Below are 19,437 nucleotides of genomic sequence, written 5' to 3'. Positions count from 1 at the left end.
TCGTCACCTTGCGTATACGGCTTTCACATAACAAGATATCACAATTTACTCAATTCCTAAGGGGTAGTTTCCTCCACACAAAGTTAGGCAAGACACTTACCTCAATTCGGATCAATACTCAAATTAGCTCTTCATTTACAAATTCACCTCCGCTCGGCTCAATCTAGCCAAAGGCGACTTAAATACATCAAACAATGCAAGAGAAAATAACTTCAATTAACAAAGCTATGGTCTTTATACAATTTGCAAAAAGTCAACAAAAGTCAACCCCATGGGCTCGCACCTCGAAACCCGATAAAATTTCTAAAACCCGAATACACATTCCGATACGAGTCCAATCATACTAATATTATCAAATTTCGATACCAATTCGTCCTTCAAATCATCATTTTACATTTTGAAATATTTTACAATTTTTCCCAAATTTTCCTTTAGATTCTCATGAATTTTGATGTTAAATCTAAGGTATAATCACAAAATATAATTGAAAATTCGTTAGAGGCACTTACCCAATGATTTGATACGAAAATCCTCTCGCAAAATCACCCATTCTCGGACCTAGTGTTCAAAATATGATAAAATATAGCAAGAACCCGAATTACACAGCTGAAAACAAGTTGCAGATGTCGCATTTGAGATCTAGAGTTCGCAATTGCTAACCCTCGCAAAAGCGAAGAAGCCTTCACAATTGCGAACAAGAAGAGGGCTGTAAAAGGTCTCATTTGCGACAAAAATTTTGCAATTGCGAACAGGGCATCGCAATTGCGATAGAGATGTTCGCAATTGCGACCACACCAGACACCAGCAGTCTCCCCGACACGGAAATGAGCATTACTCCCTCATACGATGTACAAATTCGACGAATCTTTTTGTTATGGCTCTGAAGTTATGATACGGATCTAATGGTTCAATAAAAACATAATTTGGAGCTTATTTGCTCAATGTGGTACCATTTATGCTTGAAGAAATGACGACGAAGCATAAAAAACAAACGCAACATAACCTAAACCTATCTGAAACTCACCCAAGCCACTCGAGACCTCGTCCTAACATACCAAAAAGTACCGTAACACAAAACGAACTCGCTCGTGCGATCAAAATACCAAAATAACCTCTAGAATCACGAGTCGGATGCCAAAATACATGAAAATCACAATGAACTTCAAGAACTTCTAGAATCGCAACCGATCGTCCGAGCCATATCAAATCAACTTCAAATGATACCAAATTTTGCAGACAACTTCCAAATGATGAAACAGACATATTCCAAGTTCTGCAACCAAAATACGGACCTGATAGCCTTAAAGTCAAACCATGGTCAAACTTAGGAAAATTTTAAACCTTTAAATTGTTAACTTTCGCCAAATGATGCCGAAACATTTTAGAAACATCCAAATGAAATTCCGGGCATACATCCAAGTCCAAAATCACCTTCCAGATCTACCGGAACCATCGAAACTCCGATAAAAGGTAAAATACTCAAAAAATCAAACCTTGGGTCATTTCCTTCAACTTCGATCTTCTTAAATGAGAGTCACACCTAAAATCCCTTTCCGAACCTCCCAAAAACCCGAACTGATGATGCACGCAAGTCATAATTACACTGTGTGAAGCTACTCATGACCTCAAACTACCGAGCCGGACGCAATTTCTCAAAACGACCAGTCGGGTCATTACAACCCCGAAGATAATTAGCCACCCCTATGGGGGTGGCAAAAACTCGAGCCTCCTCCGGGATCGAGATGACAATTGTTTGTTTGATCCCGGGGCTGACGCTAGGGGCCGGAAATTAACTAGTCAGTCTGAAACTCGAGGAAGTTCCACCCGAGTCCTTTTTTGATATCTCTAAGTCACTCAAGCCAGCGGCATCCTCGACCCTGGCAAAATAACCATAGAAGGGATCCTCCCCTCCGTGGGCTCCTTCTGCATTAGGAGTCTCCATGGCCCGAGCCTCCCGAATCATCCCCTCAGAAAATGAAGGAAGGGATGGGGAGTCTCCAATTTCTATCGCCACAAGTGGATCTCTTGGGGCGTTCTCTTCATCTCGAGGGGTCTCGGGACCGGCCTCCTTAGCTTTTTCAGCCACCTTCTCATCCCGAGGTGAGGAACATTTGGCTCCAACTGACTCGGGGATTCCGACTGAATCCCCCTCTTGGGTCCGGTCAGATTGAGGCAGCACACTTTCACCTTCGACCGATCTGGTGGCCTTTTGACCCTCGGTTTTAGTTCGTACTCGAGCCACCAGAATGGAGTCATCCTCCTTTTCTTCATCTTCTTCTTCCTCCCTTAGGAGATTGGCTAACTCCACAGATAAAGGAACGATATTTTGTGTTATTTTAAGAGCCACCCTCTTCTTAGGCTTCGGCTCATCGGAGGTCGATGTCCTCTTTCTCTTTCTCTCCTTAGCCGGCTTCGAGATAGGGAGCGGGATTTCTTCTTCACCAGATGGGGGCCTCATGAATGTGTCTTTTTCGGGACCTGCATGAGAAGAAATTGAGAAAGTTTGGAGGAATGTTTTAATCGAATCATTATACATATGAAAAAGGCTTACCATGGTTTTTGGTTTCCCACCGGCCTTTCGATAAATCGCGCCATGTGCGCTCAGTATACGTTGAGGTCAAGAAAGACTCTTGACCCAGCCCTCGAGATGGGGAACCACGCCCGGCATCCAGGCAGCAGCAACACCGAAAATTAGCATCGATAAGAGAAAGTGAAGAAATAAAATCTGCATGCAGAAACTGATAACTCATACTTACGTTTCATGTTCCATCTCTCGGGGAACGGCATGCTTTCAGCCGGAATCAGGTCCGAGGTCTTCACTTGGACGAATCGACCCATCCAACCCTGGTCTTTATCCTCGTCTATGCTTGAGATGAAAACCTTGGTGGCCCGGCGTTGGAGTTTAATCAACCCACCTCGGTAGAGTCGGGGGCTATATAACCTTATAAGGTGATTGAGAGTGAAGGGGATCCCATCGATTTTGTTCACGAAGAATCGAAGCAATATTACGATCCACCAGAAGGAGGGATAGATTTGTCTGAGGGTCAACTGGTACTTTCTGCAGAAGTTCAAGATGATTGGGTCGAGGGGATCTAGCGTGAAAGGGTAAGTGTAAACACTCATGAACTCTTCCACATGGGTAGTAATATCTTCCTCAGGGGCCGGTATCACGACCTCTTTATCCTTCAAGTTACAATCTTTCTTCACCTTTTCGTGGAAATTCTCATGTATCGAGCATATGTATCTCGATACCGGCTCGCAATGACCAGGGACCGACTAGGTTTTCTCGATCTTAAAGTCGGAACTGGTAACGCACCCCCCAGGAACACATTCCTCGGGGCATGGTTCCACCTGTGTTTTCTCGTCAGCCGGCGTGTTTTCTCGGCGGCCGGCCGAGATGATGAAGCGGTTTCTTTTTGTGGCATTGTCTTTGATGTTTTTGCCATTTAGTTTTGGGTTTAGAGAAGGATAAAGATGATGGTATTTGGTGTTTTGAAAAGGGGTTAATAATGAAACTTGAAGATTTGTAGATGAAGAACATAAAGGATGCAAAGAGCTTTGAAGATTAGAGCAGAAGCGATTGAAAGAAAAGTTTGAAAGAATGGAAAAGAGGCATATTTATGGGTTTCACGACGACGGTTCAAAGTTACTAGAGACCGACCGTTAACTGACACACAAAACCTGGAAAACTGTACCGACGGGATGTTTCGGTCACCTCTGTCTCTTATGTCACGATGATGATGTCATGGCAAATCGGGGTAACTATCGAAGACTCAATTCGTTTCTTGTCATTACACTCCAAAAAACGAGGGGACTATCTGTATACGGTTAAAATAAAGCCCACCCGAATTTGTTAATTGACCGAGACGAGGATGATGGATCGAGAACTGGCCCCGTGTTATATCGGACCAAGACATGAGGATAAGGTACTGAGCTCGGGATTCAAAGTATCAGTTGAGATCAAGACCAGTGATGATCGAGACCAAACGAGATAGACATCGAGCGAGACCGAAGATAGCATAATAACGGAAAGCTGAGATATCCGTGACCGGTCGAAGATCATGGCGAAAATCTCGGAACGGATCAACTCAGGAACAATTATTTAGCTAATCATGGGATTTCTTTCTGTAATTAGAATTGTACCATAAGCGAAATTCCTCTACTATATAAAGGGGGTCCTAATCATTTGTAAACCATCTTATCCTCGCATATCTAAGCAATACAATACTCTTTATCTCTTATACTCTCTTGTTCATCAGTTTATTTCATATATCCTAACTCTATTCTCAGTTAGTTCGAGGGCGTTCTAGCTCGAGGGCTGAATTGCAGTTAAATACTGGTTTGCTTTACTTTACTGTTAATTTCTGTTATTAATCATCGCATTTATCAATTGGTATTAGGTGAAATCACGTGTCCTTAAAACCTCCTACAAGTTTAATTATTATCCGATTTTAAGGTAAACATTTACAAAAATTTCTTAAAAGGGGAGAAAAATTTAAGCAATGCACTAAATTTTCCTATTCGACCAAATAACGCACATTAGTTAACTGTAGAAACAACTTGCTTTATGAAGATGAGTAAATTCAACTTACATAACACCCTATTCACCTTTAGCATAAACCATAAGCAGTAATCACAATGTTTCATACATAGTAAATGAAAACTGGTTTTACTTTTCTAATTCTTTGTTTCAAGACCGCGCTAAATATAACGGGTCTACAAATCTTAAAGAACGACTAACAAACTCGATGTGACATCAAGAAAATGAAAAAAATCATCACTCGCTGGTTTTATTGGGGACTTGCGTGTAGGATCTCTTTCAGTGAATGACTCTTCACAAGTGACGCAGCAATTCACGGCAGCAGCTAAATCAATCTTCGCTGAAAAAAAGTCACTTGTATCAAAATATTTAATCGAGTTCGTAAGCATAAACACAGCATTTCCATAATTATCCCGGCAAATCTGAAGGCTTTGTTTGAGAATAGGCTCTGTAGTATGATTCAATAGAATTATGACTTGACTTTGAATGTTCTTAGCCTTAGTTAAAGATAATTGAAGCATAATACGTGTCAACCCTATCCGATCACCAAAAGCGCTTTTAGGATCCGCTCTAAGAGTGTTGACACATAATTTGTAATCACTAGAATTTTTGCAAACATCTTCTATCAAATCTCCAGATGAATGGCTCACAAAAGAGAGATATATAAAAAAACATCACTATTGATGTTCTCTTGGAGTTCATCTTTCCTATCTTTTTGTGAGTCATGATGAATTATTATATAGTGCATTGTGTTATTTGCATTGATGAAGAAGATTATGTTAGATTTTATTATGTAGAGATTGTGGTAATCATAATTATCTTCTTTTTTTTTTGTTGAAAAGAATTAAATGACTGTAAGTAAACTATCATAACAAAATATCACATTAGATATTTTCTAAAGCAAAAATCATCTTTATTATTCCATCTTTCACATTTCAAGTGTTGTTTAAGGTTTTAGTATTTCCATAAAAAACATTAAATACAAGATACTATTTACTAAATTTTCATTATTAATTTCTTATCTATTAAATGCTACTCTGAAAAGTGAGTATTACTAATCACTTTTGACTTATTTAATGAAATAGCAAGAGTAAGATTGATAAAAATAATAAATTATGTCTTGGTTATTTCCTAAGTGATACTAGTTATTTTGGAATTTCTTTGTTGTTGCTAAAATATCAATTAAAATGAGACGTCGTGAGTACCTTTCCCACCCTTTTACTCATAAGTGTATATTGTTATCTCTTAATTTAAGGTAAATAATCTAAGTTCATTCCAAATATGATTTCTCACTCAAATTTTTCCTTCAGATGACTAGTAAATCTAAATGAACCAATTACGGAAAAGAAGCAGTTCACTACCGAAGATGAGGTGGAATTAACTTTCGTAGAATTCTTTGGATTTTATTGTGCATACCAAAACGTTTATAGTAAAAGAATTAATACTCATTTGCTTTTTTGTTGTTTGGAGTGGTAATGAAAATATAATTACGAAGTAAATTCACTTAAACCTAGTAACTGTTTTGTTTGCGAGACGATTCCTTCTGTCTTTTTTAGGAGAAAACGAATGCCTTTAATGCTGAATTAGCAACAAAAATGAGCTAATATTTGCCAGTATTTTTTAACGACCCAACCAATAGTTTTTGAGCATTTGCATTCCATTAGGGGGTTCGAGGTGAGTAGCTTAATACGATATTTTCACGACCCCAATTTTCCTCTGTAGGATGTCGTGTTGGCACCTAGTCTCTACGGCTAGGTAAGCCTAACTTTAATAATAACTTGATAAAATAATTAACAAAATACTAAAGCAAGTATGATAAACTGATATAATCTACTGAAATAGAATCCCAACAACACACTTCCCAAAATTGGTAGTACAAGTTATAAGCTCTACTGAGTTCACTAAAAATTCTCTAAGTATAATTGTTTCGGAATAGAGATAAACAATACAAAATAAACTTCAGAAGGTGACTCTTAGGCCTGTGAACGTGACGGCATGTATACCTTGAGTCTCCACATCGATGTTCGATCGGCTAGCTAATAATAGACAAACTCCAGAGTACCTGGATCGGCACAAATATGTACAGAAAGCATAGGATGAGTACACCACAGCGGTACCTAGTAAGTATCAAGACTAACCTCGATGGAACAGTGACGAGGGACAGTCAAGACACCTATTAGACGTAATAACCTGTACAATTATGAATATAATAGTAACAGAGGGCAATATAAAGCTAATTCATGGTAAGAATAATGTTACGATATCCGCGTTAAGAACTGGAAACAACAATTAACAACAAGGAACAAACAGATAATAACGCCACAGAGTAAGCTGAGTACAATTAAAATCCGGTGAAACCAAGTAAGGAGAAACATGTAACAACCCAATAAACAACCGTTTCCACACAAGATTTATACAAGAATTTTTCCGAGGTGCTATACCTCATAATCACAATTTGCGTGTCCCAAGTCACGAACCCTAATCACTTGGCATTTTGTTGTAACGATCCAGCCAGACATTTTGAGTGTTGTAGCCATGTTTCCCCATATACTACTTATTTTATGCTCAATTATTATTATGTTACTTGTTGAGGTAGTTGGTTTGGCTCCGGGGATTTTTCGCAATGAGTTGAGACACATAGTCTCAAGGTTGGAAGCTTAAGTTGAAAAGGTTGTCCAGATGTTTGACTTATGTGTAGATGGCCCCGAAATGGAGTTTTGATGGTTCCGATAGCTCCGTTGGGAGATATTGGACTTTAGAGCGTGTCCGGATAGTTATTTGGAGATACGCAGTTTTTTTTTGGCTTGCAATGGCAAAAGTTGGAAAATTAGAAGTTTTGGAAATTGAGAAGTTTGACCGAGAGTTGACTTTGTGATTAATGGGCTCGGATTTATTTCTGGGAGTTGAAATAGGTCTGTTGCATCATTTATGACTTGTGTGTAAAATTTGAGGTCAATCGGACGTGATTTGATAGGTTTCGGCATCGATTGTAGAAGTTGGAATTTCTTAGTTTTCGTTAGGCTTGAATTGAGGTGCGATTCATGTTTTTGATATTGTTTGATGTGATTTGAGACCTTGACTAAGTTCGTATCGTATTTTAGAACTTGTTGGTATATTTGGTTGAGGTTCCGGGGGCCTCGAGTGGTGTTCGGATGATTAACAGATCGAAATTTGGAATTGAAGGATTGCAGAAGTGCACCAAGTTTGGTGCGATCGCACCTGCGAAGCATTTGGTCGCAGGTTCGCAACCATAGAAGAGAAGGAGTCATCGCAGGAGCGAATTTAGGTGAGCTAGGGAGTTGCAAGTGCGAAGGGAATTTCCGCACCTGCGAGTTCGCAAATGCGGAAGGGGCATCGCAGAAGCAAAAGGAGGCCTGGTGAGGCAGGTCCGCAGAAGCGAGGCCGCAGGTGCGGGCGCTGTCCGGTGAAACTCCACAGATGCAGAGCTTTGACCGCAAAAGTGGAACCGTAAGTGTGGTTAAATGATGCGCAGAAGCGAAAAGGGCTAGGCAGTGTTTAAAACTCAAGGGCTTTCGTGGTTGTAATCATTTTCGACATTTCAAGCTCGGACTAAAGTGATTTTTGAGAGGGGTTTTGAGGGATTTCTTGAGGTAAGTCACTCTTGATCGCTTGTATTCAATAATATTGTTCACCCATTGAATTTCCCATCTATTTTGTGTGTTTTCGAGGTGGAATTTTAAGAGTTTTAGGCCAGGGATTGGAAAGTTAAAATTAGGGATTTGAGTGATGATTTGGTGTTGGATTTGAGTAACTTTTGTATGGTTGGACTCGTGGTTGAATGGGTGTTTGGATTTTGTAACTTATATCGGATTCCGAGACGTGGGCCCGGGGGTTAACTTTGAGTTGAGTTTTTGACTTTTTATTAAGAACTTAGCATTTTCATATGGAATTAATTCCTATAGCTTGAGTTGATTGTATCGAATTGTTTGTGCCTCGATTCGAGAAATTCAGAGGCAGATTCGTGAAGCAAGGGCTTGTAAGAGTAGAGATTTGCACGGTTTGAGGTAAGTAACACTTCTAAACTTGGTTTTGAGGGCATGAATCCCTCGTGATTTTAATCAATTTGGACATTTCAAGCTCGGACTAAGGCGATTTTTGAGAGGGTTTCTTGAGGGGTTTCTTGAGGTAAGTCACTCTTGATCATTTTTATTCAATAATATTGTTCCCCCATTGAATTTTCCGTCTAGTTTGTGTGTTTTTGAGGTGGAATTTTGAGAGTTTTGGGCTAGGGATTAGAAAGTTAAAATTGGGGATTTGAGTGACGATTTGGTGTCGGATTTCAGTAATTTTGGTATGGTTGGACTCGTAGTTGAATGGGCTTCGAATTTTGTAACTTTTATCGAATTCCAAGACGTGGCTCGGGGTTGACTTTTTAGTTGACTTTTTGACTTTTGATTAAGAACTTAGCATTTTCATATGGAATAGATTCCTATAGCTTGAGTTGATTGTATCGAATTGTTTGTGGCTAGATTCGAGACATTCGGAGGCTGATTCGCGCGGCAAGGGCTTGTTGGAGTAGAGATTTGCACGGTTTGTGGTAAGTAACACTTCTAAACTTGGTTATGAGGGTATGAATCCCTGAAATTACGTGATATGTTATTGGTGTTGAGGTGACGCGCATTCTAAGTGACGGACGTGTGGGCGTACACCATAGTAATTGTGATTTAGTCGATTCCATGGAACTATGTAGCTATCTTATCTCAATATTATTACTGAACTCTATGTTTTAGAGCACTTGAGCTGTGATTTATGCTAGAAAACATGTTTAGGCTATGTGCAGATAAAATTAGGACCCACAGTGGTTGCTCTTTGCTGTTGAGTTATTTGCTTAATTGCAGTTATGTACTCAGTCACATTCATCATTGCATATCATATCTTAGTCTATGATATCATATATTGTCACATCATGTATCATTTTTTTGGGCTGCTTAGCATGAGTGTTGTGAGCCCGAGAGACTGGAGAGATTGATGACTGTGTGAGGCCGAGGGCCTGTTTATGAGTGATATTTATGGGATCGGGCTGCACGCCGCAGTATGATTTATTGATTCGTGTCATGATTGGCTCATTATAGCACTTGGGCAGTATCTGCCCCTCCGGAGTCTGAACACCCATAGTGAGCATAGTTCTATTGATTCAAGATATTTGATTCGGGCTGGATCTGCTATGTACTGTGCTGATTGATTGAGTGTGATGAGTGAGAATTGAGACAGTCAGGGTGAGTACTCTGAGAGTGTGAGTACGTGAAGCTTTCATTGTATTGCATCACATACAACATGCATATTGGCATATAGATATATAGATGTTATATTCCTCAGATCATTCCGACTTGACATATTCTACCTGTATTGAGCTTGAGTGTTAAACCTGGAAGCATGTCTAAATTCTTGTACTTACATGCAAATTATGAATTTTTTGAGATATTATTGTTTTATTTTCTGCAAATTTTTGTACTGTTAGTTCTGTATGTGGGTTGTACTGTGCGAGCTTGTCACAACTTTCAACCACAGGTTAGACTTGTTACTTATTGAGTTGGTTGTACTCACGCTACACCCTGCACTTCGTGTGCAGATCTAGGTGTTTCCGGATATGGAGGTTGATGATCTTGGAGTTTTCAGCCGTTCTTTGATTATCGAGGTAGTTGCCTTGGCGCCCACAGACCTTGACTCTCCTTCCCTTATCTTTCATTTTTACTTATTTCGTTCTACTTTCAAGACAGCGTATCAAACTTAGTCATTATATAGACGCTCATGTACTTAGTGACACCCGGGTTTTGGGGAAATTCTGCATTGAGTTCTGACGCTTTCTTCTAGTTTTATGAGATTTTTCACTTATTTAAACCTGTTTAGTATATTTTGAATTTACATGTGTTGGTACGTATGAGTTGTCGGCTTGCCTAGTATCATGATAGGCGCCAAAATGACAGGTCGAGCTTTGGGTCGTGACACTTGTGCCCACATTAAACTTCACAATCGCACGGACAACTCACGTGCCAATACCATTAGTACCTCATATTTGTACGGACAACTCACGTACTAAGAGAGTGACAATATCTCATATCCGCACAGACAACTCACGTGCTAGCAACAACAATGCCTCATAACCGCACGGACAACTCACGTGCCAACAGGAGGAATATCTCATATCCGCAAGGACAACTCACGTGCCATTAGTACAACTTTCACACAGAAGACAAGTATACGAGAATACATGTAAATGCTCAATAAACATCAAGGTTCATCTTATTAAACTGACATGAGTGAATAATTATATGTATGCTTGTGCAAGTGTTCTATCACAACTCAAGTCAACAAGGGTAGAGACAACGAATGACACATAGGAAACAACATAACAAAACGTAAAATGCATGACTCACACAAGGTAGGCACACCACCACACAATTATCATCAATAACAATGCCCCAGGACTTGAGGCATTGTTGGTCCTATGGCAACAGCTGCAAAACCGTTGCAATAGACAAGGTTTTTGATGACCAGTTGCAATAGACAAGGTAACCGTTGCAACAGAGCTACTGGAACGGTTTAAGGACCGTTTCACCAGGTCGTGTCGCAATAGCTCTACTACAACGGTACTTGCAACGGTTTGTATAACCGTTGCTATTTCACTATCTATTACAACGGTTTTTCCTTCTATTACAACGAAATTTTTAGTCAATTGGAACGGTTCATAATCGTTGCAATATCATTTTATGCAAAGGTTGTTAAAGCTATTGCAACGCCTAGATTATGATATTACAACGGTTTCGAATAACTGTAGCAACGGTTTTATTGAGACTATAATCTAGTAATGAACGTATAGCAACGGCTCACAGCACCTATAGCAACAGCTTATAGAAGCTATGCAACATTTCAAACATACTAGGCTTAGTGTAAATAAATAATTATGCATAATTAAATGTAATACACTAAAATTTATATAAATTATGAAATAAAACAATTCATAAAAAAAAAAAAAAAAATATCCAACTGATAATATCCATAAGAGCAAAATATCAAATCGTTTTACAATTCAAGAGTATCATAAGTTTTAAAATGAATGAAAATAAAAGATTCCTAAAATATCTAAAACTTCATCAACAACTGAAATCTTCTTAAGCAAGGTCATCACTGCTTTTGTGGTCCCTTTATTCATTTACATGATAAATAAGAGTATGAGATAACATTCAAGTCATGTTGATCTTTTTGGCAATGTTACATGATTTATCAACAGCTCATCTATACTTAACTTTTTTTTACTTCAAATAGACTAATGATAAAAGCATAAGTATATAAATGATTTGACTGCCATCGAGTACTGGGTACATCAACTTTCACCCATTTCACTAAGAAGGTACATATATACTTAATAACTACACAAATTTTCTATCTCTAGTTTAAGAAATCTTTTTCATAACCAAATTGTGTTTTTTTTTCTTACAGAAGAAGAATTGGTTTTACTAGAAGTATATCTAAGTATAGAGGAGTTGCAGGGTAATTAAACCCATTGCACCTTGTCTAGTAGCCAATATCCCAATCCTTTACTACCTTTTCATTCAAAAGAAACAAGCGATTCTTTGAATTTAATCAATTCCAGGAATCATCACAATAACAGACGGGAAGCAAGAATCAGACGAGGTTGGAAACAAAGATCTATACTTAGTTACTTACAATAAGTACTTTATTTCACTCCATTTAATTTTTTTCAATTTCTGATCAAATCAAGATCATTGACAGAGAAAGGAAAATTTGAAACTTGGCAGTTATCTAGGAATAGATGAATAGTAGTTTCTTCACATGAATTGTACATGAGAATAGATCAATCAATTGTAAGAATGAAAATCTCTCAATCTAGCAAAGAAATCAAATATAGTAACTCGCTGTGCAGAGTCAAATAATTACCATAGTTATTATCACAAGTACTGGAAATTTTAACTTTCTACATCATGTGGTTTTTTCCCCCTTTTATTCATTTCCCCCTTTTTTCCTATCTTAGATTAAAATTCTGGTGTTTCTGTAGAAATATAGCTTTCTCAAGTAATCCTCCTCACGAGAGAGATGTTAAGTATGTACGTATCATGGGTATTTATAGTAGATAGAAAGTTATAAGAGGAAGAGAAAGAAGAGTAGAGTTGGTGTAGCATCTAAAATAAATACTGACCTTGTTTGTTACTACTAGTAGATGGACGATGAAATATTTGTTGAATAGCAGTTTGTGGTGCAGAGGTATCGATCTTCTCCCGATGAATGAGCATCGGATATAGCTAGCATTTCAACCACGTTATAACATTTATAGAGGCCCAGAACCTCCAACTTTTCCTTTTAAAACTCATTTCGTAACCCCCCAACCATACAATTTCACGCGTCCATGATGCTTGGATTCTATGGCAGATATAATTGCGTCAACTGATTGATTGCCATCTTCACTTTCTTGAGTTGGTCCTTCTTAGGATATTCCTCCAACTTCTGGTTATACATTAAAATACTACACAACACAATAACAAATAACCAAAATGAAGATTTTATGGTAAGCTAAAACAGAAAAATAGCAACAATATTTTCAAATGAAAAACCATGGAAAAATCTCTAAAGTTCTGCACATTAAAATCAAGTGTGCAATATTCAATTAAAACACTATTACAAGTGTGTTAGCCATAGAACCGAAGCATCATGACAAATCAATTCATCTGCCAGAGGTGCAAAATTGCTCAAAATTGTATAATTGTTCCTACTTTCCATCCTATTATTAATTATATCGTTAGCTCTAAGCTGGGCATGTCACATGACGTTCTTGGAAGAAAATATACTTTAATCAGACGAACAAAGAAATCACGCTTATAATAATTTAAATAGATTTTACAATTGAACTAAGTAACATGTCATGCAAAATACTGAAGTAACATGACATTCTTTATAACTTTTGATGAATCAATTTGAAACTGAATTTCTTGTCTCTTAAAATTGTAAAATGAGGCTACAAGGCATTAACTATTAAAGCAGAATATTCTACTACAATTAAGTCAACTAAAAAATGAGAAAAAGGAAAACAAAATGCTGCTTTCAAACCCACAAGACCAACTTCATCCATTAGCAGGCAAGAGTTTGGAGCCACAGTTAGCTAAAGCTAATAGGAAAGAGCCATGCTAGAATCATTCAACTTTTTGGACTACCTCCTAAACCACACCAAAACACAAAATAAGCATACAAAACTCATTCTCAACAGTAATCCAAAGATGACCACTGATAAAATACACACCAACACCTTGGTCTTAGATTTTTTGTGCTTCCGTAGATGATTTTACTGACTTTCTAAGATGATTCATAAGAAAGAGTTGACAAGGGATGATTAGCAGCTACTAAAACCCACAAATAGCCTTAAAAAGGGGCAATCAATCAATTTTAAAGATCCAACAAAAATGTCAAGAAGCAAAAGAACCCTAACAGATCCCCAATTTTAAGAATAAAGAGCAAAAATAGTAGAATTTTAATATAAAAAAACCCTAACATATCCCTAATTTAGATTCAAAGCTTCAATAGAAAGCAAAATGATTAATTCAACAAGAAATTAGTAAGTGAAACAAGAAAGAGATGATTAATTCATCAAGAAACTCCCAAATCTTAAATACATTACCACACATCTTAAATTAGGGATTTTAGATTCTGCACATTTAACATGCAACAAGCAGTATGTGGACTAAACGAAATCTAAGATCGCTAAAACATCTATCCAACAAAACACACTTATCTTACAAACAAAATCCGTCACCCAATAGAATTTTACAGTTACCGGCAACGATGTACAACTACCGGCAACGAGATGCTATATAGATACAGGTTTCCAAAGCTATTTGGCACAGATTCTGGTGATGATTTACATGTACAACTACTGATGATGGATTTGGGATGATTCTTCCATAGATCTCAAGAAAATGCTGAAGAATTTTGGAAGAGACTTTGTTCCTTAGGTCTTTGAGTGTGTTGAGGTTATTTGGAGTTTTAGGAGTTTTGCAGATGTTATAATTAATTAAAAGATAAAAGATAAAAAAAAATAAAAGAATAGAGTTGGACTAGCATAGTGAAATGGGGGAAAAAGAGGAGGGAGCAATCCGACCCAATAGATATTTTTACCCCAAAAGCCGTCGCCAAAGATACGTCTACTGCGACGGTTACAAAAGCGTTGCAAAAATTGATGCTACAGCAACGGTTCCTATAGAGAGGCAACGGTTCTGTTGTGGCAAAAGCACTAACCGTTGCCATATGCAATCTATTGCAACGGTTATACAACCGTTGCATAAACAATCGATGCAATAGGCCCAATTTCTAGTAGTGATGTACAACAACAAAGTAAATGCCTGCCTTGTCTCATCGCACGCGCATAATAATATTCCCGCATTGTCTCGCCACATGCTCAAACCCCTATATATATATATATATATATATAACATACATTGTCACGTCGCATGAGCAAATATCAATAATATAATAGCACAGACAACTCACGTGCGAACACCCCGACAATCCTCCAAACAATATCACGTGTGCCAAAACACAACAACATAATATATCAAACTGCACCACATCTGCCTGTATGCCACAACATCTCCTCAAAACAAATTCCAATACAACAACCACACATAGACATCGGCTCAACAACAACAAAATAACACGAGAGTACGACAAGTAAATCGACACAAGAATTACAAAACACAAAGAAACTAAGAGCAGCTCACAATGAAAGACATGACAAGAAATATTGGTTTCAACAAGAATAACTCAACAATGATAGAAACAATGTGTAACAACGATATCACATAAGAGTAACTCAACATTAGGAGAGATAACATGTAACAATGATTCCAAATAAGAGTGACCCCAACGATAAAAGAGATAACATGTAACGATGATTCCAAATAAGTACAACTCAACAATAAGGGAGTTAACAGGTAATAATGATTCCAAATAAGTACAACTCAACAATGAGAGAGATAACATTTCAAAAAAAAGGATAAGTCAACAATGAAAGAGATCATAAAAATTATGGATAATCAACTATGGAAGAGATACATGGTAATAAAAGAGGTAACAACTTCAATTAAGGTATATAAAAGTATATTTGGCAATAAAGGCTGGAACATGAACCAATCAACTTCAAATAAGACATGTAAAGGTAAATCTAGCAATCGAGGAATTAACATGGTGAGACAACTTCATTTTAATGTGCATAATAACCTAAGAGTCTAACCAGTCAAATTTCCACATATAAGTCGTGCACACACTCGTCACCTTGTGTACACGTCTTTCATGTAGTTCAAATAGTACAAACAGACCAATTCATATGGGGTAGTTCCCCTCAATCATACTCTAAAATAGCTTTTACTTTACAATTCACCTCCGCCCAGTCTAACTAAAATCGACTCAATAACATCAAACAATGCAAGAGAAATCAATTCCAATAATTAAAGCTATGATCTTTACACAATTGCTCAAAAGTCAACAAAAGTCAACCCTGGGCTCGCCCGGTCAAAACACGGGTTCAATGGTAGATTCTAACTGCCCATGACCCCACGAGTTCATATATCTGATTAGTTTCCAAATCCGAGTCCAAATCAACTCTCAAAACTAAATTTCTTATTTTTTAAAAACTTGGCAAAGTTTCACAAATTTCACTTTGATCTACATGATTTTGACGTTAAAATCCAAGATACATTGATAGAATATGATTAGAAATAGACTAGAATCACTTACCAAAAGATTTCAGATAAAAATCCCTCTTCACAATCGCCTCCTACCGAGTCTAGGATTCCAAAATATGAAAATGAGACTAAAAATCCCGTCCCTCAGCTTAATGTCCAGGCGTATGTGTCGCAATTGCGACCTGGGTTCGCAAATTTGAACCCGCAAATGCCAGGAATCCATCGTAAAAGCGAAGAATCCCACATCCCTTCTATCATCGCAATTACAATGAATTGTTCGTAAATGCGAACATGGACAATTCGCAAAAGCGATAACAGTGATCGCAAATGCGACCAATGCCCAGCCCAGGCTAGTATTGCAAATGCGATGGGGAGTTCGCAAATGCCAACTCCTCAGGCCACTGTGCTCTTCGCAAATGTGATAATGAAGCTCGCAAATGCGATAGTCGCAAATGCAACCTATTTCTCGCAAATGCGAGTTCTGAGAACCAACAAAAATCTGAACCTTCTATGAACTCTCCGAAACGTCTTCGAAACTCACTTGAGCCCTCGGGGCTCCAAACCAAAAATCAAAAAAAGTCTGAAAACATAACACGAACTCGCTCGCGCGATAAAAATATCAAAATAACATCCTAAATCATGAATCGGACCTCAAAACAGATGAATCAACATGAAACTCAAGGATTTTTAAGAACACAACCGCGCGTCCAATTTTTATTAAATCAACTAGGAAGTTTACGAAACTTTGCGGACAAGTTTCAAATGACAAAATAGACTTATTTCAAGTCACAAAATAGAAATCCAAACACGATAGCAATGTAGTAAACCTACGGTCAAACTTATCAAAATTCTAAGCCTTTAAATTTTCAACTTTCGGGAAAAATAACACAAATCAACCTACGAACCTCTGAATTCGATTCCGAGCATACGCCCAAGTCCAAAATTATGGTACGAACTTATCAGAGCCATCAAAATACCGCTACAAGGTCATTTTATAAAAGTCAAACCTCGGTCAACATTTTCAACTTAAGCTTCTAAAGTGAGAATCACTTATCCAAATTCATTTCGAATTATCGGAATATCAAATCCTACCATGCACACAGGTCATAATACAGAATATGAAGTCATTCAAGACCCTGAACCACTGAACGGATCGCTAAAGCACAAAATAACCGGTCGGGTCGTTACAGATGTATTATGACTTATGCGTATTATCGGTTTTGGTTTTCGAGTGGTTTAAATTTATTTGGAAGAATGATTCTCAACTAAGAAGCTTTAAATTGGAAGAGTTGACCAAGTTTAACTTTTGCGCGTTTGACCTCGGATCAGAGTTTTGATAATTTTGTTAGGTCCGAACAAGTAATATTGGACTTGGACGAATGCCCGAATTTTCATTTGGTGGCTTCTAGAAGGTTTTGGCCATAATTGGAGAAAGTTGTCAGTTTGAAGGTTTGGAAGGTTCATAAGTTTGACGGGGAGTTAACTTTGATGATATCGGATTAAGATTATTGTTCCGGGAGTTGCAATAGATTTTTTATGTCATTTGGAACTTGTGTACACAATTTGAAGTCATTCCGAGTTGATTTGAAATGGTTTGGCACGAGTTTTGAAAATTGAATGTTCAAAAGTTTATTAAATTTGATTTGAGGTGGGATTCCTGATTTTGATTTTGTTATGTGTAATTTGTGACTTTGAGTATGTATATGTTTTGGGAATTGTTGATATATTTGGACGGGGTCCCGAGGGGCTCGGGTGAGTTTCGGGGTGGTTTCAGATCATTTCGGAGGATGATTTCATAGCTTGTTTCTACTATCTTATGTTGCCTCAGTGATTCTTCGCGATCGCGAAGATGTAGACGCAATCGCGTACATTGTGATTTGGAGCTGGGTAATTCTCTCTTCGAGTTAGCGTAACTCTGTGAGGTTTGTGCATCACGTGTGCATTGTCGAGTCGCATTCGCATATAGGCGAGGGAGCTGGAGGCTTTGTTCATCGCGTTCGCACAGTAGGCAACACATTTGCGAAGGTCGATCAGTGGTGTTCATCGCGTTTGTGAGGGTTGTGCCGCGAATGCGTAGTGTTATTTTGCGGCTATTTATTTTGTTCATTACGACCGCGAGACTTATTCCACAGCCGCAAAGGGTATCCCTGGAGCAGTGTTATAAATTACTCTATTTCGAACCTTGAGCTCATTTAATCACATTTTGAATTGGGGAGCTCAGATTTGAGCAATTTTGGAGAGGATTTTCACCACATGGATGGGGTAAGTATTTTTTACTTAGTTTTAGTTATATTTCATGATTCTATCTTCGATTTTGGCATTTGATTAATGATTTTAAAAAGAGAAATCGAGAGTTTTTGGCTAAACTTTCCTAAAGTGAATAATTTGATTTTGATCATCGATTCAGAGTCGAATTTGAGTGAAATTAGTATGGTTAGACTCGTAATTGAATGGGTTATCCTAATTTATGAGTTTGAGTTTTTGGTTGACTTTGAGTTTCTGATAAAAGATTCAACCTTTATTGCTTGAGTTTGTTTCTCATGATTTTATTTGATATATTTAGTTGCTTTTGGCTAGTTTAGAGCCGTTCGGAGGTTGATTCACGCGGGATGGCATTTCTAGAGTATTATTTGGCTTGATCAGTATTTGATTTGTCTTGTTCGAGATAACTAACATATCTAAACTTAGATTTGAGGGTACATAACCCTAGGTACTATATTACATGAGAGGTATTGGGGTGACGCACGCGCTAGGTGATGAGCTTATGTGCGTGCACCAAAGTGTTTATGACTACATGTGGCTTTTAGACTATCATTAGATTTGTTTTGCTATCATGCCTCGTTATTTCCACATTTTCTCTACTTGTATGATTGATTGAGCTATGATTTCATGTTAGAAACCATGTCTAGGTTATGTGCTAATTGTTCGAGACATGATAAGACTATTCTTTCTGTTTCTGACCTATTTGCCATGATTATATACATACTCTCGGTCGTGATGCTATATCCGTATATGGTATCTCTGTCTTAGTTCTTTCTTACTTGATTCCTCTCATGTTGTTGATGCCTTATATGTGTAACCCTATTGAAATGAGTATTATAGATTGTGATTATCTGAAACGTGAGAAGTTAATGAATGAGCTTGGGCTATAGAGTCGATTTGATATTGGTTTTAAGGTGACACGTATGT

At 37.8% G+C, this 19,437-nt stretch overlaps 1 long non-coding RNA gene across 3 annotated transcripts; it reads right to left on the bottom strand.

Moving 5' to 3' along the window:
* Positions 1-6,341: 6,341 nt before the first annotated feature.
* LOC107800966 (uncharacterized) lies at positions 6,342-14,701 on the bottom strand. 3 transcript variants are annotated; one of them, XR_012694797.1, is made up of 2 exons: positions 12,717-14,701; positions 6,342-6,730 (listed from the first exon to the last, which is right to left on the bottom strand). It is a non-coding gene; the product is annotated as an uncharacterized LOC107800966 (long non-coding RNA). The 3 variants fall into 3 exon arrangements; XR_001651523.2 differs by having other exon boundaries at positions 6,342-6,602; XR_001651524.2 differs by lacking the exon at positions 6,342-6,730 and adding an exon at positions 11,444-11,701.
* Between the last annotated feature and the right edge of the window lie 4,736 nt (positions 14,702-19,437).

The sequence above is a fragment of the Nicotiana tabacum genome, chromosome 9 (assembly GCF_000715075.1).
Source record: "Nicotiana tabacum cultivar K326 chromosome 9, ASM71507v2, whole genome shotgun sequence".
Lineage (NCBI taxonomy): Eukaryota > Viridiplantae > Streptophyta > Magnoliopsida > Solanales > Solanaceae > Nicotiana > Nicotiana tabacum.
This window is presented reverse-complemented; position numbering and strand designations above follow the sequence as displayed.